The sequence below is a fragment of the Prionailurus bengalensis genome, chromosome B4 (assembly GCF_016509475.1).
Source record: "Prionailurus bengalensis isolate Pbe53 chromosome B4, Fcat_Pben_1.1_paternal_pri, whole genome shotgun sequence".
Taxonomy (NCBI): domain Eukaryota; kingdom Metazoa; phylum Chordata; class Mammalia; order Carnivora; family Felidae; genus Prionailurus; species Prionailurus bengalensis.
In genome coordinates, this window is record NC_057358.1 from 18,716,896 (window position 1) to 18,743,675 (window position 26,780).

Sequence of the window (26,780 nt, forward strand, 5' to 3'; positions counted from 1 at the left end):
GTTCATATTTGAATGCAAATTTTTATTTGTTCTGTCACTTAAAAATAGCATAGAGTAAAGTATTGTTTAAAATTTCATGTTCTGGGGCCACCTGGCTGGCTCAGTCAGTAGAGCATACAACTCTTGATCTCGGGGTTGTGGGTTTGAGCCCCATGTTAGGGGTAGAGATTACTTAAAAATAAAATATTTTTTTATAGTTCACATTTTTATTTTTATTTTGTTTTTATTTATTTATTTATTTTTATTTATTTTTTTTCAATATATGAAGTTTATTGTCAAATTGGTTTCCATACAACACTAAAATATTTTTTTTTAATTTCATGTTCTGAAAATTTTTACAAAGAACATTAACAAATCTTCCCAAAGAACTTAAAAAACAGGGGACACCTGGATGGCTCAGTTGGTTGAGCATCCGACTTCGGCTCAGGTCATGATCTCATGGTTTGTGAGTTTGAGTCAGCACAGAGCCTGCTTTGGATCCTCTGTCCCCCTCTCTCTCTCCCCATCCCCCACTCTCTCAAAAATGAATAAACACTTAAAAAAAAAAGAACTTAAAAAAACAGTGAATCTGTCCATTATAAAAAGTATTATACAACAATCTCTTATCTTAACAATGAATTAGTAGCAATTATTTTCTCTTTCTTAAATACCAATGGAACAAAGAATGACTTGTGGTCTTTCTCTGTCCATTGAGTAGTAAGATATCTCTTTATTATTTTTACAAGTGAATGGGATTAATCTTTACCAGAATAGAAGAGTGTCCTATTCAAATAGGAAAAATGCAATCCAAAGAATAAGAAAACAACTTTATGAATATGTTTAGAAATGTGCCAGATCAGGGGCGCCTGGGTGGCTCAGTCGGTTAAGCATCCAACTTCGGCTCAGGTCATGATCTTGCAGTTTGTGGGTTCCAGCCCCACATCGGGCTCAATGCTGACAGCTCAGAGCCGGGAGCATGCTTTGGATTCTGTGCCTCTCTGTCTCTCTCTCTGCCCCTTCCTCACTCCTGCTCTGTCTCTCTCTGTCTCTCAAAAGTAAATAAAAACATTAAAAAAGTTAAAAGAACTGAACTGAACTGGAAATCAGTATCACTTTTGCCATGATGGTCAAAATGTTATTTTGCCTCATTGAATAGGTTTGCTTGGTCTGAGCAGATGTAGAACGTATTTGACATGCGTTGTTTAAGCATTTTTTTTTTGTCGCTGAACAAAAAAAACTGTAGGAAGTGGCCATTTGAAGGATTTTTTTAAAATTTTGCTTTGTTAAGGTGTATTTCTTTGTTATTAAAAAAAAGAATGTGATATATTCTTCATACAACCAAAGTCATTTGCATAAAAGGACAAAAGAAAAAAATTCTGCATTTTTATGTTCTTAAGAAAAATGTTTAACCAACTTCAAAGGTAATTATTTTTTTAAGTTAGTGAACACTTGTGAATACAAATTAGAGTACATGGTAAATGACTGTGGGACTGTCCTTCCTGATTTCCTATTGACTTCTTAAATGTTGGTCATAAAGAATCTAGGAAGAGGAAATGATTTCCTGCTTTGAAACAGTCCCTGAAACAAAGCAACGAGTAAGTTGACAGCATGGAAGCAAAATCTGGGACAAACATTAATTTTCTCACTTTGTTCCTTTTTATTCTAGCAGTGCTTTCTACTTCGTGATCTTCTGTCTGCTCAATAGCCACTACACCAATGTATCATTGTCTTTCTTTGATCTGCAGTTGCGAAATTAAAATTGAAGAATTTGACATCGTAGGTAGTAGTTTTAAAATTCCGTATATGTAGGCAAGGTTGCTATACAGTGGAGATTTTTTAAAAGCTTATAAGTAGACCTTTCGGTAATTTGTAAATGTATGTTATTTGTGTTATCTATGCATGTTTGTGTGTATGTGCATGTAGACATATGTGTATGCACATCATTCCTAATCATGGTAAGTAAAAGTCACCCTCTGTGGGGGAAAATGAAGGGTGGCTTGAATAGCTCCCTTCTACCTTACACTTATATACTTTAATTGTCTTATTTTCTGGAGCAATACAGCTAGCATGTTTTTTCGTGGTCACAATAAAAATTAAACAGCTACCTGGAGGACTGGCCAACATTCCCTTTTGCTTCAGTGAATACTTTAAATATGCTCTTTATTTTTTAAATGTTTGTTTGTTTGTTTGTTTGTTTGTTTGTTTAGAGAATGAGCTGGGGAGGGGCAGAGAGAGAGGGAGAGAGAATCCCAAGCAGGTTCCATGCTATCAGTGCAGAGCCTGATGAGGGGCTTGAACTCACAAACCATGCGTTCATGACCTGAACCGGATCAAGAGTTGGGTGCTTATCTGACTGAGCCACTCCTGCATCCCTAAAAACACTCTTTAGATTATGCCTTGGAAGATTAGGGGAAACAGAAGAAATCAAAGCATAATGAGTTTTTCTAAATAATGGGGATCAGAAATTATGAAAAATGGAAAGGAGATATGATGGTAGGCTTAAGATAATGGGGCAGCTCAAATGGGACTCTCCATTTCTTTCCTCATGGACCTCTCTCAGCACATGCACGTAGACTTTATGAGGCTTGTTCCTTGGTTTGTTTCAATCACTGGGTCCCTCTTCTTCCTTAGTGGCAAAGTTGCCATCTCAACCAAGTATTTCTCTTGACTGGAAACTCACATACTGCTAACAGCTTGTGTAGTCTAAATCCATCCTCCCATGTCTCCATTCCTGCAAGGCCATGGGAGAGGTATAAAGTAAATTTTCTTCTAGAATAAGTGCAAAGGCCTCTCTATTTAAAGCAAGGTTTGGCAAATGGAACTCTGTGAATATTTTTCCAAACCCTAAAGGCATGAAATGACCAGACTATTTCAAAAGACTCAGACTAGAGAAGCCTACCTCAGATGACAACCTCTGTAGCAGATGAGACAATGCTGAATCTTATTCTGATGTTCATAAAGCATTCATTGATCTGAAGCCAATTTTTTTTTGGATGCAGGAAGAGTGGTATTTAAGTGAGGGTTAAACATAAAATCCAGAGAAGATGGAAAGATTGTACTTCCTTTTTGACCCAAGAAAACCAAGACTCACTTGAGGCTTGGACCATAAGCAAGACAGAATGTGACAGGGGCTAGAACTAGATTACCAGCTAGTAGATTACCAGATATTTGTGTTGGCCGTCTGCACAATAAAATGAGTAGTGAAGTGGGGTGTGCAATTGTAGTTTGTCCACTGGGATTCTTTGTACAGCAGTAAATTTGTTTTTGCACCAAAATGGTCTGAGTGCCATTTTTCTTCTGCAGAAGAAGAGATGAAGAACAAAGGAAAGAAAGGTGGTTAAAGAGGTGCAGAGAAAGTATATATCCCATAGCCGTGGTGAGGAACCCCTTTTCCCCCAGGCACAGGCATAGGCACAGGGACACATCCTTCGTCACCTATCTGGAAATGGTGCTTGTTTCCACTGGAGTCCCTGATAGAAGCTCATGCTACTACCTATGCAAATGTTCTCCCTCATCCCTGAACCTGTATTTGTGAGGAATTACAGATGTGAGTCTGTCCGCAGACAAAATCATAGTAAGAGACAGCAGTGCTCGTGTTAGCAGTGTCACTCCCTACAGAGTTCTGGAGTGGAGCAAAACGACGCCACAGTGGTTTGCCAAGGCGCAAGGGTTTCCTTGCAGAAAAAGTATCCTCTGGGCTTTAACAAGCCTCTGCAGCTTCTGCTCCTTCTCTAGTCATTTTGCTTCTAATGTGGCTGTTTCTGTCCTTACTGCCTTTCTCTCCACTTCCTCTCTCAGACAACCACAAACTGAAATGCTGCAAAAGCACCCATTCCTGCATACAGAGACAGAGAGACAGAGACAGAGAACAGAAATGCACTTTACTGCTTTCTGTCCAGACCACTGACGATAGAAAACCTGAAGCCACGCTGTGAATCTACCGACCCTGAGTGCAAATAGGACTTTTTCAGTTGACAGCAGGCATCAATAGTGCTTCCAGGTAGGCAGAGGCCATGGGCATCTAAGGAGAAAAAAGGGGGATAAGGTTCATGAAAACACTGGACACTCGCGGGTTGTGTACCCACTTACTCCTTGGTGAATCATCCAGGGCCCCATTTCCCCATAGAGCAATCCATGTCTTAACTTCCTGAAGGGAATCAAGAGAGACAGATTTCCAAGTTCCCCTGTGATGTGATCAATCTGGAATTTCTCTTTCCATTTTCCTGATGGATTATATATCTGCCTACTTCTACCATGAAGTAATCGAATTACGTTGTTAAAAATGGCTGTATAAACCATTTGGTTTTGTTTGATTACTTCCTTTCGTTCCCATAGATTTCCTCCAAACAGAATTGCGTATAGTAAAGATTTCACTTCCTAATTTATTAGCACACTCCAAGTTTGTTTTCCTGCGATTCTACTAAAATTGCCTTTCTTGGGTTCTGAGTGTTCTGACAATTCAGTCCCATATTTAAAGATAATCATGGGATGTAGATTCAATTGGCAAGTTCTGGTCCTTGGGGTCATGCCAGCAATAGTCCAAGTGTTAAAAAAAAAAATCAATGGCACATGTGGCATGATTTATTGCAAGGGAATTTCTTCTTGGATGTAGAAAATGGTGGGACATGGGGACTGTGGCAGACCAGAACGAGAACACCTGGCTGATGAGGTAGCTACTATCCATCAGCAGCCGACTGGGGCCGTGCTGGAACATGGGCACAGGACGGCCGATCTTTTAGTTTCTCAAGACATATCAAAACACTTAAATGTTGGCTATTCTTTAATTTTTTTTATCTTAGTCCCTTGTGGACTAATACAGTGATGACAAAATAAATATGTCTATGAGCCCATCTATCCAATGGACCACCAAATGCTATTGCTGGCATACCCCAAACAAATGACTAATCAGGTTCTTAATTGATACAAACTTACCACGTGGTCTCTCAGAAGGCCATTTTATTTCCAAGCCCTGAGAGGCTCCTCCTTGGTCCCTTCATGTGTATCTCATAGGCAGCATACGATATGTGGAGTTGAATTCAGTCAGATGTAATATGATTCTAGGTTATGTATTCCAGATATCTTCTGTCCTCCCTTTCCTCTATACTCACTTTATGTAAATAAGATCCAAGTGGACAACTTCTTCTCGCTTCCATTGGAAACAAGTTCCTGAAAACAATAAGTGGAAGATGGTTTTAGAGGTCTTTCCTTCACTGGCTGTTTTGAAGGAAGTTTCCAAGATTATTTTCTTGTTCTTCAAAAATATTACAGTGTGCAAAATTGCTGTCATGAGAAATCTCTGGCTTATTTGTGGTTGATCCAATATTCTATGTTTCAAAAGCATTCGGGCATAATGAGAAAAACTTCTACATATTCTGTTAATTTCATGTAAATATTGTTTTTAAGCTATCGACATTTCTTTAGATAATTATTTTGTGGTTGTTTCTCTTGGAAGACTGACACATTTTTTTTTTAATTACAATTTTTTTCTTCCAAATTTTTATTTAAATTTTAGTTAGTTAAGAACTGAAACACTTTAGGGGCGCCTGGGTGGCGCAGTCGGTTAAGTGTCCGACTTCAAACAGGTCACGATCTCGCGGTCCGTGAGTTCGAGCCCCGCGTCAGGCTCTGGGCTGATGGCTCAGAGCCTGGAGCCTGTTTCCGATTCTGTGTCTCCCTCTCTCTCTGCCCCTCCCCTGTTCATGCTCTGTCTCTCTCTGTCCCAAAAAAATAAATAAACGTTGAAAAAAAAATAAAAAAAAAATTTAAAAAAAAGAACTGAAACACTTTAGACTTACCGGCAAAAGAAATTTAGAAAATCAAAGTGATTTAAGACACTGGCAAAAGATTCATCTTTTAAAAAGACAGAAGTGTGGTCTGGTCTGTGTCTAACCAGCTTACTAAAACAATAAATAACAAATGGGCTAAACTGTGTGATCCTATGATCACCATGTATTCAATAGTAATGAGTATGTGTTTGTGTATGTATATATTTGTGTATGTATATATATATGTGTGTGTGTGAAAATTAGGAATGTTTATGGCTACTGTGTGTATATATACATACTGTGTAATGTTTATGGCTACTGTGTATGTATATATATATATACATATATACATATACATATATATACACATATATATACACATACACAGTAGCCACAAACATTATATATTATATAATAAATAGATATAGATATAATAAATATATAATATATATAATATAATATATACATAATATATATACATACACAGTAGACATAAACATTATATATTATATATTTATTTTATATTTATTATATATAATATATATTTATATACATACACAGTAGCCATAAACATTCCTAATTTTCACATAGATTTGGAAGGAAAAAGAAAAGAATGAAACTCAACCAAATAACTGTTTGAAGAGCAAACTTTTACTCTGAGAACCTTGTGTCTCTTTTTAATTTTATAGCAGTTCCTATATATATAAACAAAATATTTGCTTCACAGGTATGATGAAGTAACTGGGTGCAGCCTCGATTGTTGGCAGAGTCAGGATAAGGACCCCTCTCTCCCGTTTCTGGCTCCTGAGGCCAGCCAGCCCTTTCCTCTGTACCACCATGCTGCAGCTCGCTCTCTCGATTCCTGACACCTGATACTTAGTGCTGTGGACTGAACTGTGCCTCCCTGTTGAAGCCCTAACTCCCAACGTGACTGTGTTTGGAGATGGGGCCTTGACGGAGATAATTAAGTTTAAATGAGGATGAGGTCTTAACCTTATAGGATTGTCGACCTTATAAGAAAAGAGAGAGAGCGTGCACACTCTTTCTCCTTGTACGCACACCGAGGAAAGGCTATTTGAGGACTCAGTGAGAAGGTGGCTTTTGGCAAACCAGGGAGAGGGTTCTCATCAGAACGTGATTATGCTGGCATCCTGACCTCAGATTTCCAGCCTCTAGAGCTGTGGTTCAAGCCATGCCGTCTATGCTATTTAGTTACGGCAAATGGACAAAGACACCTAGTGCACATGGAGAGGTACCAGATTATATGACACTTTCTGTAAGACCTCCTCATGAAGTTTCCAATATTGAACACCTGACCTTCTGATCTGAACTAGGCTACCCTGTTAAGAAGAATCCTAATCCTCATTCATGTGACTGGCTGCATGGATCCTCATAGCACATCTCATGTCACATCCTCTCTCCACTCGTTTCCTCATAGACACATTTGTCAGTGAATTTGTGATAGTTTCTCTCTTGAAGAAGAGTAGCCATTTCAACTTAGGAAACTAACCTTTGTCTTCTTCATTCATATGGACTCCCTCTTTGTGGCACTTGAGTGATTCCTCAACCACTTTTTTGTATGCGTCTCTCTGCTTATGGTCTATGGTTTCTAAACAGTATTTTCTTAATGACCTGAAAGTTTTGGCTGTAGTATTTCAGAAATGGAATTGTATGGCTAGATTCTTTACCTCTCTCCCACATTTTCCATGCGTGGACAGAACCACTCACAACTGCACACATCCTTCAGTAAACATTAATGCCTGTTAAGAAAATTAAACCTCAGTTAATGATGCTTTTTTTCTTGCACCCCAGATAACCTTAATTAGAATAAGATGTTACATAAGGTAAATAGTGGCCTAAGAATTTTGACCTAAATAAATGAGTACAAGCCAGAGATAGAATGTATACTGGAAAGACGGTGAGTACAAAAGAAGAAAATCCAGAGTTTTTTTTGTAAAGTTCAGATTGATTTCAGGTTATTTCCTATATAAATAGCAAATTGTTTGTTTAGTCACCAGTTACTTCGGAAGTTTTTTTTTTTTTTTTAATATAGCTAAACTAATCATAGTTTAAATATAGCTAAAGATAATTCAAATAATCTGAGATATTATAAAATGCATTTCTTATCCAAATACATGAATCTTATCTATGGTATTCCTAACAGCCCTTGCTCAAAGTCTTCCAATGGGAATTTGACCCTGTCTTAAGAGAGAAAATTTTATTTTTAACATCTTAATTTCTTATAGTGTTTTTTTTTCATCCTTAGCCAACTGTTTTGTTCCCAGAATATTCATTCATGTATCTTCATTCTGACTTCTGCATGCAGTAAGGCCAGTTTTTTTGTTATCCAGGGTTCTCTTCCCCATTCATTTTTCACGTGACTTGACCTGCAGACCTCAACCATTTAGATCTTTCTACTCTGGCCACATTTTATTTATTTGATGTATTATTAAAATGCTGAAATCACAATTGTACTCAGTAAAAATTCATCACAGAACTATTGTGTATCGAGTAGTGGACTAGCAAAGATTCCTCAAATTAATATTGAGTAAGCAGTATAAATGTATTTATACTATATAAATTTATTTATTAATTGATGTTTCAGAATACAAGATAAAAAATAAGGTTCCTAGATTTCATCCATCCATTTTTTTAAATATTTTTTAAAATATTTAATCAGTGATATGATTTTTTTAGTAAATAAAGCAGATATGGACCATGACCTTTTACAGCTTAAAACCTAGTGGGGTAGATAGAAATAAAGTAATAAATAACTCTAGAATCATAAATTTGAAGGAGTAAGTGTATGCAGAGATAAGGGTTATTAGATGGGAGTGAAGGCCTTCTAACATAAGATATTTGGGGAAAACATCTCCAAAGAGGTGAAATTTATGTTGCAACATTAATGGTGGAGCTCGCAGGATGGAACATTCAGGGTAGGAAACACAGTATTTCGAGAAGGCAGCGAACATGGAGAAGGTAGACAGATTCCAGGAACTGAGGAAAGGCCAAGATGCCAAGGTGGGTGGACAGAGAAAGTAGCACAAGAAGAAGGGAGCCTGTGGCTGAAGTCAGAGCCCAGAAGTCTTTAAAAACTATGTGAAATAGCTTGTATTTCTTTGGGGCCTAATGTACTCCTTGGGCATTATTTGTTCTACGGATAGCTTGATCCCCAAGGGACCAAGAAGCTGCTTCTTGGAATAAGGATTAGAAGATCAGAAACATGCAAACAAACATCAACACCCCTGCATCCCTGCTTAGAGTGCTGGCCACAGCTCTCTGTGCCTGCACAATAGCCCGTTAGCACTCATGGGCAGCCATCATGACCTTAGGAGTTCCTCAGAGCCCTGTCCCAAGAAGAAGAAATGGGAAGCACGTGCACATACTCATTTGCTAGATGTAGTATTACCATTTTCAGGGTTGGGGGAGGGAGAGTTTTGACTTCGAAGATGGAAACCTTGTAACTTCCTTAGAGACCTTGTGAATACAGCATTTTGTCAGAGTATAAGAAATTCTCTAGGCTTTATTTAGCTCAGCAATTTTGCGACCAATACTTTTGATTGCAGATATTCTAATACACCTTAAAAGGGGAAGACTTTAAAAAACACTGTGGCAGTGACCTCTAGAGTTTGGGTATCATCATAAAATCAAAATGGAAAAAAAGGGACACAGTGTTTTCATTTGATAAGTAATGGCACTTAAAAATCTGTGTTAGGGGCGCCTGGGTGGCACAGTCGGTTAAGCGTCCGACTTCAGCCAGGTCACGATCTCGCGGTCCGTGAGTTCGAGCCCCGCGTCAGGCTCTGGGCTGATGGCTCAGAGCCTGGAGCCTGTTTCCGATTCTGTGTCTCCCTCTCTCTCGGCCCCTCCCCCGTTCATGCTCTGTCTCTCGCTGTCCCCAAAATAAATAAACGTTGAAAAAAAAAATTAAAAAAAAAAATCTGTGTTATCTAAAATCCCTATCATTTCAGAAAAAGAAATCATTAAAAAGAAATAGAATATGATGTTAGAATACAGGCTAGGTGAATAACTGAATGTATCTTTTAAAGAATTCACCACGTTAGCCTTATTTTTTTTCACATGTTACTCTTTGAAAACTACATATTATCAATCCTTTACTATGGATCTACAATATTTTTCTATATTAGAAGTGCCTTGATAATTAGCCAAACAATGTTAATTTTTGGTAGGCACTTTTGTAACTGTATTTAAAAGATTATCCTGCCAGAGACTTCCGGGGAGATGGCAGAATGGGAGGACCCAAGGCTCACCTCTGGATACAACTAGGTAACACTGACATGAGTGTAAATAACCCAGAAAATGACCCAAAGACTGGCAGAATAAACTCCACAACTAAATGCAGGGGAAGAGGCCCCATCAGAGAGGGTATGAAGGGCAGAGTAGCAGTCAGGAATTAAATGGACTCCCAGGACTATCTGAGGGCAGGAAGGACACCATGGCATTAAGAGGGGAGAGAAAAAAAAAAAAAACCATACCAGGGAGCCCTCATGGGGAAGATGAATCCCCATAGCATTTGACTTTGAAAAGCAGAGGGGCTCAATTTCATAATTTCTTACAACCAGCAGGACTTAAAAACCTGGAATTAAAAAAAAAATCAGCAGGGTCAGCTTTGGGGGAGAGCCAGTGAATGGGTGAGAAGAAACTGAGTCCTGGCACTTAAGAAACAGCACAACAAATAGCTCCCCTGAGATACAGCATAGAAACAGCAGTTTGAAAGACACGTGGAGCATATGGGAAGGAGAGTTCTTTACTAATCTCAGAGTGTATCCAGGAGGGACAGAAATCACTGGGGAACTTCTCCAGGAACAAAGGACCTGGCAGGAGCCATATCTCATTCCCGTCCTACCCCCCACCCCCCCCAGTACCCCCACCCCTGCATTAACATAGGGCCACCTGCAGGACTCACTAACTAACTTGGTATTATGGCTACCCCACTCTCCTACACCGCGCTTCTGCCAATCCACCCTTCTGGACAGCCTGCCTCCGTCTGGGCACTGCAGGGACCCTCACACAGAGGAATGGCAGCACTCAAAGGTTGCTAGTGCCTCCACCCTGCCCCACTGCCTGCCTCCCACACTGTGCTTCCGTGGCTCTGCCCTCTCCAGTATGCCAGACCCATACAGGGTAGGGTCACAGGCCTGGCAGTGGGCAGGCAGCCCCTGCCCAGAGTGGCCACTACCGCTCCAAAGTGACTCCTGCCCCAGAGAGAGGGAAATATAAACACACACACCAGTCAGATGGACGGCCCAGTACTGGGCTAGAAACAGACAGCTGGTCTCACAGCAGGCCCTCCCCACCAATGAAAGCCTCTGAGGGGACAACACAGAGAAAGCAGCCTACACTTCAGTGCTATTGCATCTCAGCAAGTGCCTCAAATGCCTCATCTGGCTCAACTCGAGCCAAGGGCGTCCCCACACTGGCCCACTAACAGCACAGGGAGCAAGCACTGCCCACAACAGGTAAAGAGAGCCACTGTGTGTGACCGGACTGAAGGAAAAAGCAGCTCAGCCGCAACAGCAGGGTGTGAACATCACACAGAGGAGACACCAAGGAAGTGCCAGGATTTGGGGGAACAGGGGACACTGCCCTGCAGGGCACTACAGGGCCTCTTCTTCCTAAGGCCATTACTTTCAAGTGCAAGAGAGGCAGATGACTTTCCTAACACAGAAAAAGACACATAAGGAGACAGAGGAATATGCCTCAAATGAAAGAACAAAACAAAACCACAGCAAGAGACCTAAGTGAAACAGAGATAATTGCCTGATAGGGAATTTAAACTAATGGTCCTAAGGTATTCACCGGACTTGAGAAAACAGTGGAGGACCTCAGTGAGACTCCTAATAATGATAGAAAAAAGAACTAATCAGAGATGAAGAACATAATACATGAAACTTAAACTACACGAGATGGAATTGATAGTACACTGGTTGAATCAGAAGAATCAATCAGTGACCTGGAGGACAGAGTAATAGAAAGTAATTAAGCTGAGCAGGTGAGAGAAAAAAATTATGCAAATGAGAATAGACTTAGGGCCATCAAGGACACCATCAAGCATAATAACATTCACATTAGAGGGATCCCAGAAGGAAAAGAGAAAAAAGGGGGGGCAGTCAATTTATTCAAAGAAAAAATAGCTGCAAACTTCCCAAATCTGGGAAAGGAAACAGAAATCTAGATCCAGGGGGCACAGAGAGCCCCAAGAAAATCAATCTAGAGAGGTCCACACCAAGACACATAGTAATGAAGATTGCAAAAGAAGTAGTGATAAAGAGAAAAATGTTCAAGTGGAAAGAGAAAAGAAAACAATTACGGACAAGGGAAACCCCATAAGGCTATCAGCTTATTTTTTAGCAGAAACTTTGTAGGCCAGCGTGAGTGCCATTATATATTCAAAGTTCTGAAAAGAAAAAGATCTGTACCCGAGAGTACTCTATCCATCAAGGCTACCATTCAGTATAGAAGGAGAGATAAAGAGTTTCCCAGGCAAACTAAAGATAAAGGAAATCATGACCACTAAACCAATCCCTAAATAAGGACTCTAAGTGGAAAGGAAAGACCATAAGCAAGAGTAAGAAAAGTAGGAAGTACAAAAACAGGAAAAATAAGCCTGTCTGTAAAAATCAGTCAAGGAACTCACAGAATAAAAGGATGTACACTATGACACTGTATACCTAAAATGTGGGGAGGAGAAAAGAATAGGTCCAAACATAAACAACCATTAACTTCATACAGACTGCTATGTGCAGAAAAAGCCTGAATGGTAACCATAAATCAAAAACCAATTATAGATATGAAAAAAAGAAAGGAATCCCAATATATCACTAAAGTATATCAATTAATCATGAGAGAAGAGAGCAAAAGAAGGAAGAAATGGAGAAAAACTACAAAAACAAGCTTTAAACAAGTAAAAAAATAGCAATAGATGCATACCTATCAATAATTACTTGAACGTAAAGGGACTGAATCCTCCAATCAAAAGACATTGGGGTGATGAAATGGATTTAAAGAAATAGAAAAAAAGCAAGATATTTCTATCTGTTGCCTATAAGAGACTCACATCAAAACTAAAGACACATGAACATTGAAAGTGAAAGGATGGAGAAATATTTATCATGCAAATGGATGTGAAAAGAAAACCAGGGTAGCAATACTTGTATCAGACAGAATAGACTTAAAAATTTTTTTTTCACCGTTTATTTATTTTTGGGACAGAGAGAGACAGAGCATGAACAGGGGAGGGGCAGAGAGAGAGGGAGACACAGAATCGGAAACAGGCTCCAGGCTCTGAGCCATCAGCCCAGAGCCTGACGCGGGGCTCGAACTCATGGACCGCGCGATCGTGACCTGGCTGAAGTCGGACGCTTAACCGACTGCACCACCCAGCCGCCCCCAGACAGAATAGAGTTTAAAACAAAGACTGAAACAAGACACAAAGGACTCTGTATAATCATTAAGGGAGGGAACAGTCCAACAGACAACATTGCAATTATAAAAATTTATGTGCCCAACATAGGAACACCCAAATACTTAAAGCAGCTAATTACAAATATAAAGGAACTAATCAATAATATTACAGTGATAATAGGAGACTTTTGCACTCCACTTACATCAATGGACAGATCATCCAAACAGAAAATCAATAAGGAAACAGTAGCTTTGAATGACACATTGAGCCAGATGAATTTAACAGATGTATTCAGAACATTCCAAACTAAAACGGCAGAATACACATTTTTTTAAGTACACTTGGAACATTCTCCAGAATGGATCACATATTGGGCCATAAAACAAGCCTCAACAAATTCAAAAGATCAAAGTCATTCTATGCATCTTTTCTGAACACAATGCTATGAAACTACAAATCAACCCCAAGACAAATCTGAAAAGAGCACAAATACATGGGTGTTAAATAACAAGCTACTACAAAATGAGTGGTCAACCAAGAAATCAAAAGGGAAATTTTTAAAAATGCATGGAGGCAGATGAAAATGAAACTGGAATGGTCCAAAATATTTGGGATGCAGCAAAAATGGTTCTAAGAAGGAGGTTTATAGCAAAACAGCCCTACTTCAAAAAGGAAGAAAAATCTCAATTGAACAACTAACCTTACAATCTAACAAACTAACCTTACAACAATCTCAATTAACCTTACACCTAAATGATCTAGAAAAAGAAAAACAAAATCCAAAAGGAATAGAAGGAAGGAACTAATAGACAGGAATAAACAAAATAGAAACTAAACCAAAAACAAAACAAAAACAACAACAACCAAAAAAACTCAAACAACAATAAAATACATTAATGGAACCAAGAGGTGGTTCTTTGGAAAGATCATCAGAATCAATATATCCTTAGCCAGATTAATTTAAAAAAAAGGTGGGGGGACTCAAATAAAATCAGAAATGAAAGAGGAGAGACAACAACTGACACCACAGAAAGACAAAGAGTTATAAGAGAACATCATGAAAAATTACATGCCAAAAAACTGTGCAATGTAGCAGAAATGGATACATTTCTAGAAACATATAACCTCCCAAAATTGAATCAGAAATAAATAGTATATTTAAACAAAATAATTACTAGCAGTGAACTTGAATTAGTAATCAAAAAACTCTCAACAAATGAAAGTCCAAGAACAGACATGTTCACAGATGAATTCTACCAAACATTTAAAGAAAAGTTAATACCAGGGTGCCTGAGTGGCTCAGTTGGTTGAGTGTCCGATTTTTGGTTTTGGCTCAATTCCTGATCCCAGGGTCATAGGATCAAGCCCCACATCATGCACTGTGCTGAGTGTGGAGCCTGCTTAAGATTATCTCCCTCTCTGCTCACTCTCTCTGTCTCTCTAAAAATTAGAAGAAGAAGAAGAAGAAAGAGGAGGAGGAGGAGGAGGAGGAGGAGGAGGAGAAGGGGTAATACCTATTCTTCTCAAAATATTCCAAAAAAGAAGAGGTAGGAAAACTTCCAAATTCATTCTATGACACTACGAAAAAAAAAAAAAAAATAGAACTACAACAGATATCTCTGATCAACGTAGATGATAAATCCTCAAAAAATAATAGCAAACCAAATCTAATAATACATTAAAAAAAACATTTACCAAGATGAAGTGGGATTTATTCCCAGAATGTAAGAATGGTTCAATATTTGCAACTCTACCAATGTGATACATCACATCAATAAGAGAAAGGATAAAAACAATATGATCATTTCAGTAAATGTAGAAACAGCATTTGACAAAGTGCAATATCCATTCATGATAAAAGCTCTCAACAAAATAGGTTTAGGGGGAACGTACCTCAACATTATAAAGACCATAATAAAGACCATAATAAAAAACACAGCTAAGGTCATACTCAGTGGTGAAAAATTGACAGCTTTCCCTCTAAGATCAGGAAGAAGACAAGGATATCTATTCTCATCACTTATTCAACATAGTGCTGGAAGTCCTAGCTACAGCAGTCAGACAAGAAAAAGAAATAAAAGGCATCCTGATTGGTAAGGAAGAAGTAAAACATTCACTATTTGCAGATGGTATACTATATGTAGAAAACCCTAAAAACTGTTAGAACTGATAACTGAATTCAGTAAGGTTGCAGGATATAAAATCATTGTACAGAAATCCATTGCATTTCAATACATTACTGATGACGCACAGAAAGAGAAATTAAGAAAACAATCCCATTTACAAATGCACCAAAAATAATAAAATGCCCAGGAATAAACTTAACCAACAAGGTAAAAGACCTATACTCTAAAACATATAAAATATTGATCAAAGAAATTGAACATGGCACAAACAAATGGAAAGACATTCCATGCTCATGGATTGGTAGAACAAATATTGTTTAAAACAACCTATAGATTGGGGCGCCTGGGTGGCGCAGTAGGTTGAGCATCCGACTTCAGCCAGGTCACGATCTCGCGGTCTGGGAGTTCGAGCCCCGCGTCGGGCTCTGGGCTGATGGCTCGGAGCCTGGAGCCTGTTTCCGATTCTGTGTCTCCCTCTCTCTCTGCCCCTCCCCCGTTCATGCTCTGTCTCTCTCTGTCCCAAAAATAAATAAAACGTTAAAAAAAAAATTAAAAAAAAACAACCTATAGATTGCTACATAACAGTCTACAGGTTTAATGCAATTTCTATGAAAATACCAACAGCATTTTTCACAGAACTAGAACAAATAATCCTAAACTATAGCCAATACAATCTTGACAAAGAAAGACAAAGCTAGAGGTATCACCATTCCAGATTTCAAGCTGTACTATAAACCTGTAGTCATCAAAAAAGTATGGTACTGGCACAAAAATAAACACATAGATCAATAGAACAAGATAGAAAGCCCCAAAACAAAGCCACAGTTATAGCCACCAAAAAGGCAAGAAAGAATATGCAGTAGGAAAAAGGCAGTCTCTTCAAATGGTGTTAGAAAAATTGGACAGCAACATGCAAGAAAATGAAACGGGGCTGCTTTCTCACACCATACACAAATACAAACTCGAAATGGATTAAAGACCTAAATGTGATATCTGAAACCATAAAAATCCTAAAAGAGAGCATAGGCAATAATTTCTCTGACATCAGCCATAGCAACATTTTTCTAGGTATGTCTCCTTAGGCAAGGAAAATAAAAGCAAAAATATGCAATTAAAACTACATCAAAATAAAAAGCGCTTGCCCAGTGAAGGAAGCAATCAGCAAAACTGAAAGGCAGCCTAGAGAATTGGGAGAAGATGTTTGCAAGTGGCATATCCAATAAAGAGTTATTATCTAAATTATATAAAGAATTAATACAACTCAACACCCCAAAAACAAATAATCCAATCAAAATGGGCAGAAGACAAGAACAGACATTTCTCCAAGAAGATAATACAGATGGCCAAAAGGCACACAAAAAGATGCTCAACATCACTCAGCATCAGGGAAATGCAAATCGAAACTATAATGAGATATCACCTCATACCTATCAGAATGGTTAAAATCACAAACATAAGAAACAACAAATTTTGGCAAAGGTGTGGAGAGAAAGGAACCTTTGTGCACTATTGGTGGAAATGCAAACTGGTGCAGGCACAGTGGGAAATGATATGGAGGTTCTTCAAAAATTAAAAACAGAACACCCTTATAATCCAGTAATTGCACTACTATTTACCCAAAGAATACAAAAACACTAATTTGAAAGGATATATGCACTGATATGTTTATTGCAGCATTATTCACAACAGCCAAAGTATGAAAACAGCCTACATTTTCATCTGTGAATGGTGTGTGTGAATGTGTGTGTATGAAGGGTGTGTGTGTGTGTGTGCATGATAGAATATTATTCATCCATAAAAAAGAATGAAATCTTGCCATTTTCAATGATGTGGATGGAGCTAGACAGTATTATTCTAAGCGAAATAAGTCAGCCAGAAAAAGACAAATACCAAATGATTTCATTCATATATGGAATTTCAGAAAAAAAACAAACGAACAAAGGGAAAAAAGAGACAAACCAAGAAGCAGACTCAACTGTATAGAGAAAAACTATGGAACCCAGAGGGAATGTGGGTGTGGGGGATGGGTGAGGTAGGTGAAGGGGATTAAGGAGCGTACTTATGATGAGCGCTGAGTAATGTATAGAACTGTTGAATCACTATGTCATACACCAGAATCTAATATAACACTGTATGTTTACTGGAATTAAAATAACAAACTTAATAACATTTAAATAAAAATAAAAGATTAGCTTATGAACGATTTAATTGCTTAATAATATATTCTGGTGGAAACGACCACTTTTAGTTTTCAAGGCAATCTGTTTTGCATCCTCGGCTTTAAATTATGCCTCTGATTCCTCTACATGATTTGCAAAACGTTGGCATTGTTTTTGCAGTAACAGTCTCTAGGCCATCGTGACTTCTATAAAATCTATGCCACATCAGGGTACCAAATATATGTTGGATGTGGGAACCTATGTCATACATATTGGACTGATTACCCATAAATCATCAAGTCAGAATAATCTAGTGCAAAGACAGGATGGAAGTTTGAATTTTACACTAAGTGTCACAGAACATTGATGCCTGTTCTCACTTGTCTGATTCTAAGGAATATTTATTATATTCCTTGCTCTCTCAGTGAGCATGCAAAATTTTTTTCTCATCTTTTCCCCCCTTTTCTTCATCCGTAATCTCTGGGATAATAGTGTTTCTTCCAGAGGAAAACCCAAGAATAACTTTGACGGGGCGCCTGGGTGGCGCAGTCGGTTAAGCGTCCGACTTCAGCCAGGTCATGGTCTCGCGGTCCGTGAGTTCGAGCCCCGCGTCAGGCTCTGGGCTGATGACTCAGAGCCTGGGGCCTGTTTCCGATTCTGTGTCTCCCTCTCTCTCTGCCCCTCCCCCGTTCATGCTCTGTCTCTCTCTGTCCCAAAAATAAATAAACATTGAAAAAAAAATTAAAAAAAAAAAAAAAAGAATAACTTTGACGTACACTATCTTTATTTTTTTACCTAGGTTGATTTTAATGTTTTCACCATTTAGCAGTCCTCTGAATTGTATCCATAAATTAGCTGAATTCATTTTATTAAGTGGTGACTGTTCTAAGCAACTTTTATTTACGTTACAGATCAGTGAAGAGCAGAGGAAATCCATGAGCAAATGGAAATTCTCTGCGTATGCAAGTATTTGAATATATATATATAGAATTATAATGTAAGAACATTCAGTTAAGAGTTGCTGTCCTGGTTTCTTTTGAACTTTTCATTTGAGGTATACAAGTAAGTTAAGGGGCCCCTGGGTATGTTATTAATACAATCACTTAATGCCTATGTCTCCCACTAGACCATCAACTGCATAAATGCAGGAACTGTGTCTTTTTGTTTACTGTGTACTTTTAAAAATGAAGTTCTCCTGAATAAATGTTTTCAGTGTCCTAATATCAAAGGGAAAGATATTTAATCTAAAAAGGCAGCTGGTTGATACTTGAACCGCTAACACCTGGAAACAGAAGAAGGCTTATTCTCTGTAAGTGTCCACCCCAGGCTATCAAAAAACAAGAAAAACAAGAGTGAACTGGTCAAGTCAGTCACATGACTCGTCTTTTGAAAGGAAAGAAAAAAATAAGTGAAATGATATTTCAGGAAAATGGTTCAATTTGTGGTTCTTTGTGGATCAAGCATAATGATTAAAAGTGCACAAAGTTAAACTTCTCAAAGCTAAATCTAACCTCTCTACAGATCACTGTTTATAATTAGTATTGTATTTGAGTATCGTCACCCTCAACTTACAATGCATAATTGTTAAACAATTTGAATGTTTATACAGAGCCTTACAGACTGACTCATGATCTCTACAATTGTGTTGATATTTCAGAAAGATGTAACACATCCCTTGCACTTATTTATTTATTTGTTTGTTTGTTTGTTTTTGAGAGAGAGCACAAGCAGGGGATAAGCAGAGAGAGAGGAAGAGAGAGAGAAGCCCAAGCAGGCTCCACATTGTTAGCACAGAGCCGGATGGAGGGCTCAAACTCACAAACCATGAGATCATGACCTGAGCCAAAATCAAGAGTCAGACGCTTAACTGACTGAGCCACCCAGGCACCCCTCCCTTGCACTTTTGATGTTGCTTTATCTTGACATTTGTTTTGAAGCTGGTATGCGTAGTGGGGATAAACATGTAAAATTTTACATCAAATTAATGCAGCAGAAATATGGTGTGAGAATTCAAAATTTATGCTATTTGGGATAATAGGTACAAATACAATCTATGAAACATTCAGAAAACATCAAAGAAATTTTCCAGGCCTGATATCCATTAAGAAAGAGAAATCTGGGGCACCTGGGTGGCTCAGTCGGTTGAGGGTCTGACTTCGGCTCAGGTCATGATCTCACGGTTCATGGGTTCTAGCTCCACATCGGGCTCTGGACAGCTTGGAGCCTGGAGTCTGCTTTGGATTCTGTGTCTCTCTCTCTTCCCTTCCCCTGCTTGTGCTCTCTCTCTCCCTCTCTCTCTCAAAAATAAACACTAAAAAAAAAAAAGAAGAAGAAAAGAAAAAAAAATTAAGAAAGAGAAATCTGGACCCAGCCTTCTTTACTGAGATTGAACTAGAACCGTAAGGGTCACTGTTTCAAAACCAGATGAAGGACTATTTATTATTCCTACAGTTGTCTGGAATATAATAAACCTTGCTGTTTGTGGTTTGGAAACATTTAAAGAAGTGAAATTCTTAAACTTTGATAATCCCTCTAAGGAGATGTGGAAATTTTATGTATTTCTAAGATCTTAGTTTGGGCATGATTGTGTCAATATAGAACGTGTTTAGTTGCAAATTGGAAATTTCCGCTAATGTGGTGATATTTGCTCTTGCTCTGTGATTCGCAAATTTGTCTGCATAATGAGATCCCAATCTGCACCCCAGCCCACATTCTAACTTAATTGGCCTGGAGTATGATCTGAGGAATTTTTAAAAGATGTCTTGGTGATTCTAATGTACAGGCAAGTTTGGGAACCATTGCTGCCGTTTAGAGGCATCAGTTACCTCGTGGCATCATCCTACTCTGAGCATTTATTTAAGTATTCTGTGAGGGAAAGATAGAAACACATGTGTTATTTGAATATTGGAGGCCTTCGCACTCTGGCTGCCCCTAAGGCCTTGTTTCTGTGACCATTGGTATGCACTGTGTGGAAACAAATGATATTTATTTTCTTCTATTTGTTCTTTGCATTTTTTTAAGTTTTAATTTTAATTCCAGTCAGGTAACATACAGTGTTATATTAGTTTCAGCTGTACAATATAGCAATTCAACAATTCCATACATCACCCTGTGTTCATCACAAGTATACTCATTAATCCCCACCACCTATTTAACCCCATCCCCCCTCCATCCCCCACCTCTGGTAACTATCAGTTTGTTCTCTATAATTAAGAGTCTGTTTCTTGATTTGTCTTTCTCACTCCTTTTTCCCCCCTTTGCTTGTTTGTTTTCTTTCTTAAATTCCACATACAAGTAAAACCATATGGTATTTGTCTTTCTCTGACTGCTTTATTTCATTTAGCATTATACTTTCTGGCTCCATCCATGTCATTGCAAAAGGCAAGATTTCATTTTTTATGCCTGAGTAATATTCTACTGTATATGTATACCACCTCTTTATCCATTTGTCTATCGACAGACACTTTGGCTGCTTCCCTAGCTTGGCTATGGTAGATAATGCTACAGTAAACATAGGAGTGGATATATCCTTTCAAATTAGTGTTTTGTATTCTTTGAGTAAATACCCAGTGGTGTGATTGCTGGATCGTAGGCTAGTTCTATTTTTAACTTTTTGGGGAACCTCCATACTGTTTTCCATGGTGGCTGCCCAAGTTTGTATTCCCACCAACAGTGCAAGAGTGTTCCTTTTTCTCCACATTCTCACCAACACTTGGTTCTGTCTTTGTGATTTTAACCATTCTGACAGGTGTGAGATGATATCTCACATGAACATATGTCCATTGGCCATGTGGATGTCTTCTTGGAGAAATGTCTGTTCTTGTCTTCTGCCCATCTTTTAATTGGATTATCTGTTCTTTGGGTGTTGAGTTGTATAAGTTTTTAAATATTTTTTTTTCAATGTTTATTTATTTTTGGGACAGAGAGAGACAGAGCATGAACGGGGGAGGGGCAGAGAGAGAGGGAGACACAGAATCGGAAACAGGCTCCAGGCTCTGAGCCATCAGCCCAGAGCCTGACGCGGGACTCGAACTCACGGACCGCAAGATCGTGACCTGGCTGAAGTCGGACGCTTAACCGACTGCGCCACCCAGGCGCCCGAGTTGTATAAGTTTTTTATGTATTTTGGATACTAACCCTTTATCAGATATGTCATTCGGAACTATTCTCTCCCATTCCATAGGTTCCCTTTTAGTTTTGTCGATTGTTTCATCCCTGTTATTTTGATGTGGTCTCAATTGTTTATTTTTGCTTTTGTTTCCCTAACCTCAGGAGATATATCTAGAAATAAGTTGCTATGGTTGATGTCAAAGAGATTACTGCCCATTTTCTCTTCTATGGTTTCAGGTCTTACATTTAGGTCGTTCATCCATTTTGAATTTATTTTTGTGCATGGTGCAATAAAATGGTCCAGTTTCATTCTTCTGTATGTTGCTGTCCAGTTTTCCCAACACCATTTGTTGAAGAGACTTTTTCCCAGTGGATATTCTTTCCTGTTTGAAGATTAATTGACCGTATAGTTGTGGGTTTATTTCTGGGTTTTCTATTCTGTTCTATTGATTTATATGTCTGTTTTTGTTCGTTTCAGTACCATACCTTTTTGATTACTACAGCTTTTTAAAAAAAATTTTTTTAACACTTATTTATTATTGAGAGACAGAGTGTGAGCAGGGGAGGGGCAGAGAGAGAGGGAGAGACAGAATCCAAAGCAGCTCCAGGCTCCAAGCTGTCAGCACAGAGCCCAACGTGGGGCTCGAACTCACAAACAAACCACTATTATGACCTGAGCCGAAGTTGGATGCTTAACCGACTGAGCCACCCAGGCGCCCCTAATTACTACAGCTTTTTAATATAGCTTGAAATCTGGAACTGTGATGCCTCTAGCTTTGCTTTGCTTTTCCAAGATTGCTTTGGCTATCCAGGATCTTTTGTGGTTCCAAAAAAGAACCATAATTTGTTTGATACAAATCTTAGGATTGTTTGTTCTAGTTCTGTGAAAAATACTGTTGGTGTTTTCATAGAGATTGCATTAAATGTGTAGATTGCTTTAGGTGGTGTATATATTTAAAAATATTTGTTCTTCCAATCTATGAGTCCATGAGCATGAAATGTCTTTCCATTTGTGTCATCTTCAATTTCTCTCATCAGTGTTTTCTGTTTTTCAGAGAATAGGTCTTTCACTTCTTTGGTTAGATTTATTGCTAAGTATCTTATTATTTTTGGTGTAGTTGTAAATGGGATTGTTTTCTTAATTTCTCTTTCTGTTGCTTCATAATTGGTGTATAGATATGCAATGGATTTCTGTTCATTGATTTTGTATCCTGTGACCTTAATCATTTATCAGTTCCAGTATGTTTTTTGGTGGCATCTTTAGGGTTTTCTACATATAGTATCATGTCATCTGCCAACAGTGAAAGTTTTACTTCTTCTTTACCAATTTGGATGCCTTTTGTTTCTTTCATTGTCTTACTGCTTGTTCTTTACCATCTAAAATGACCTGTAGATATGCCAAGTTCTGCTTTTAAAATGTTAACTGGCAACCATTACCCTGTACTTACCAGGTGGTCCCAGTCATCCTGACTTCCAATGCTTCCAATGCTTCAGTCATGTTTGAGTGTTCTTTTCCTTCCTGAGATCTGGCAGCTTTCCCACAACAGCCTCTTTCACTTTTTTTCTTAGGGCTGTATGCTTTCATTCTTAACTATCACAATTGTTTTTAAACTGATGTCTGATTTTTATCTCTCCCTTCTCCAATCCAGCCTATTTTCTAGATTCTTCCTTTTAACTCCACACTTCATCCATTACTTCCAAGGCTCATTTTGCACAGAATTAAGTTTAGACTTTCAAGGGTTTGTGCCATCTAAGTCCTACATATCTAACTGTACTCACTTCACATTACTCCCCAATATGTGTGTGTTGTTCTAGTTAGTTTCTATAATATCCCATATTTTTTTGTTTTTCTTGCTCATTCCCCTTTGCTTAGACCAGTCCCTCTGACTAAAATCACCCTTCCTAAGTTCAAAATTATTTTCCAAGGTCCAGATTAAATACTGTTTGTATGAACACCCCTCTTTTGTTTTAAATTTTTAATGTTTATTTATTTTTGAGACAGGGAGAGAGACAGAGCATGGGGGGTGGGCAGAGAGAGAGGGAGACACAGAATCCGAAGCACGCTCCAGGCTCTGAGCTGTCAGCATAGAGCCCACCGAGGGGTTTGAACTCACAGACCATGAGATCATGACCTGAGCCGGAGTTGGATGCTTAACCAACTGAGCCACCCAGGCTCCCTGCCCCCACTTTTTATTAATCACTAAAACTAAATGAGATTTTTCTACTTCTTATAAGATTTAAAGGACTAATTTTACCATTAGGACACTAGTCACCTTATACTGATTTGGAATAGAGAAATTTGAGCACCTGCATTATCTTACTCTGTTGCAGGTTTCTGGAGAATGAGGACTATATCATAACCATCTTTTTGCCCTTCACAGCACTTGGCTCAAGGCCTCCTCTATACATAATCAGTATATCATAAATACTTGTTAGCTTGAATGACTGACACCTAAAAGAAATAGTTGTAAATAAATAGGCCATTTTACAGCATCTTCCTACATTAGACTATATGTTCTCTTGAATATTTGACCTGCATATATTTTTCTTGGTGTCTTACCAGCAAGTTCTCAGGAAAGTGAGAAGCTAACAACACTGATTTCTTGTCCCCTGTGTGATGTTGTACGACAGCAGCAAAAAAAAGGAAAACATGCTGCTCAGTCTGCACTGAAATAAAATCTTTTCTAGCTGTCCTGTAATTTTATTGCAAGATATAAATGCCAGCTTTATAGATCTGAAAGGGAATCTTTCTGCAAAGTCAGCAAAACCAAATTGTGAAAAGATTTGTTTGAATCTAGCATTGGTAATTTTAAAACAAAGCTATTCAATGGACTGTGCTTTTTCTCTTTTTTGCTTCTTTATTTTTAATGACTCATGAAACTGTGCAGCTTATCTCTCTTTGCTCTGCCCTTGTTTGACCTCTATATCAGCTACGTGGAGTTATGTGAGTTGGCAACAAGATTTTCCTTCTTCTAAGATGTGATCCTGGAGTTTATTATTCTAAATGGACTTTTAAATTCTTATTTTGAAACCAGTAGGAAGATTTTCATTGCTGAAAGCACTTCTCTGCCACAATCCCTATCAAAATAACACCAGCATTCTTCACAGAGCTAGAAAAAACAACCCTAAATTTTGTATGGAACCAGAAAAGACCTGAATGGCCAAAACAATCTTGAAAAAGAAAACCAAAGCTGGAGGCATCACACTTCCGGACTTTAAGCTGTGTTACAAAGCTGTAATTATCAAGACAGTATGGTACTGGCACAAAAACAGCCACTCAGATCAGTGGGACAGAATAGAGAACCCAGAAGTGGACCCACAAACATATGGCCAACTAATTTTTGATAAAGCAGGGAAGAATATCCAATGGAATAAAGACAGTCTTTTAAGGAAATGGTTCTGGGAAAACTGGATGGTGACATGCAAGAAAATGAACCTGGACCACTGTCTTACACCATACACAAAAATAAACCCAAAATGGATGAAAGACCTAAATGTAAAACAGGAAGCCATCAAAATCCTAGGGGAGAAAGCAGGCAAAAACCTTTTTGACCTCGGCCGCAGCAACTTCTTACTTAACACGTCTCCAGAGGCAAGGGAAACAAAAGCAAAAACGAACCGTTGGGACCTCATCAAAATAAAAAGATTCTGCACAGCAAATGAAACAATCAGCAAAACTAAAAGGCAACGGACGGAATGGGAGAAGATATTTGCAAATGACGTATCAGATAAAGGGTTAGTATCCAAAATCTATGAAGAACTTATCAAACTCAACACCCAAAAACCAATCCAGTGAAGAAATGGGCAAAAGACATGAATAGACACTTCAAAGAAGACATCCAGATGGCGAACAGACACATGAAAAAATGCTCCACAACACTTACCATCAGGGAAATACAAATCAAAACCACAATGAGATATCACCTCACACCTGTCAGAATGGCTAACATTAACAACTCGGGCAACAACAGACGTTGGCGAGGATGCGGAGAAAGAGGATCTCTTTTGCACTGCTGGTGGGAATGCAAACTGGTACAGCCGCTCTGGAAAACAGTATGGAGGTTCCTCAAAAAATTAAAAATATAACTACTCTATGACCTAGCAATTGCACTGCTAAATACTTACCCAAGGGATACAGGTGTGCTATTTCAAAGGGGCACATGCACCCCCATGTTTATAGCAGCACTGTCAACAATAGCCCAAGTATGGAAAGAGCCCAAATGTCCATTGGTGAATAAATAGATAAAGAAGATGTGGTATATATATTTGTGTGTGTGTGTGTGTGTGTGTGTGTGTGTGTGTGTATGCAATGGAGTATTACTCAGCAATCGAAAAGAATGAAATCTTGCCATTTGCAACTACATGAATGGAACTGGAGGGTATTATGCTAAGTGAATTAGTCAGGAAAAGACAAATATCTTATGACTTGACTCATATGAGGACTTTAAGAAACAGAACAGATGAACACAAGCGAAGGGAATCAAAAAATATAAAAGCAGGGAGGGAGACAAAACATAAGAGACTCTCAAAAATAGAGAACAATATGAGGGATGCTGGAGGGGTTGTGGGAGGGGGGATGGGCTAAATAGGTAAGGGGCATTAAGGAATCTACTCCTGAAATCATTGTTGCACTGTATGCTAACTAACTTGGATGTAAATTAAACAATATTTTTTTTTAAAAAGTACTTCTCTGCCAAATGAAAGCCCTTTTAGATGAATAAAATGGAAGCTACTCAATGTTATTGTCAAAATACACAGTAGATATGGCGCAGTATCTCCTGGGGAGCAGAGTAGAACCATAGTTACACTTAGCCAAACAGCTCAACCATTCAGGAACAGAAAATTGTGATGGCCTAGTGGGTTAAAAAAGGCCAAAAATTCCCACAGTTCCTTCTATAGAAGACGTAGGATCTTTTCACCCCTTGATTGCAGGCAATGCCTTGTGACTTGTTCTGATCAAAAGAACAAGATGGAAGTGATGTTGTTTCACTTTTAAGGAATGCCTCTAGAGGTCTTGCAGCTGCTGCCTTTCCCCTCTTAGATTCTGTTACTTTGAAGAAGCCCAATCTAGGCCCCTTGAGAATGAGTCAGCACATTGGAGATAAAGGCCCTGAACATGTGACCAACAACATCTGGAACCAGCCAGCCCCCAGCCAACATGCCAGTTGGCACAAACCAGCAGTGAACCCAGCTGACACTGTATAGAGCAGAAGCA

The 26,780-nt window shown here is 38.5% G+C and overlaps 1 protein-coding gene across 2 annotated transcripts in view; it reads left to right on the forward strand.

Moving 5' to 3' along the window:
* The window catches only part of PLXDC2 (plexin domain containing 2), a 455,689-nt gene that overhangs the window by 180,039 nt on the left and 248,870 nt on the right, over window positions 1–26,780 (forward strand). The gene's annotated exons all lie outside the window — the stretch shown is intronic.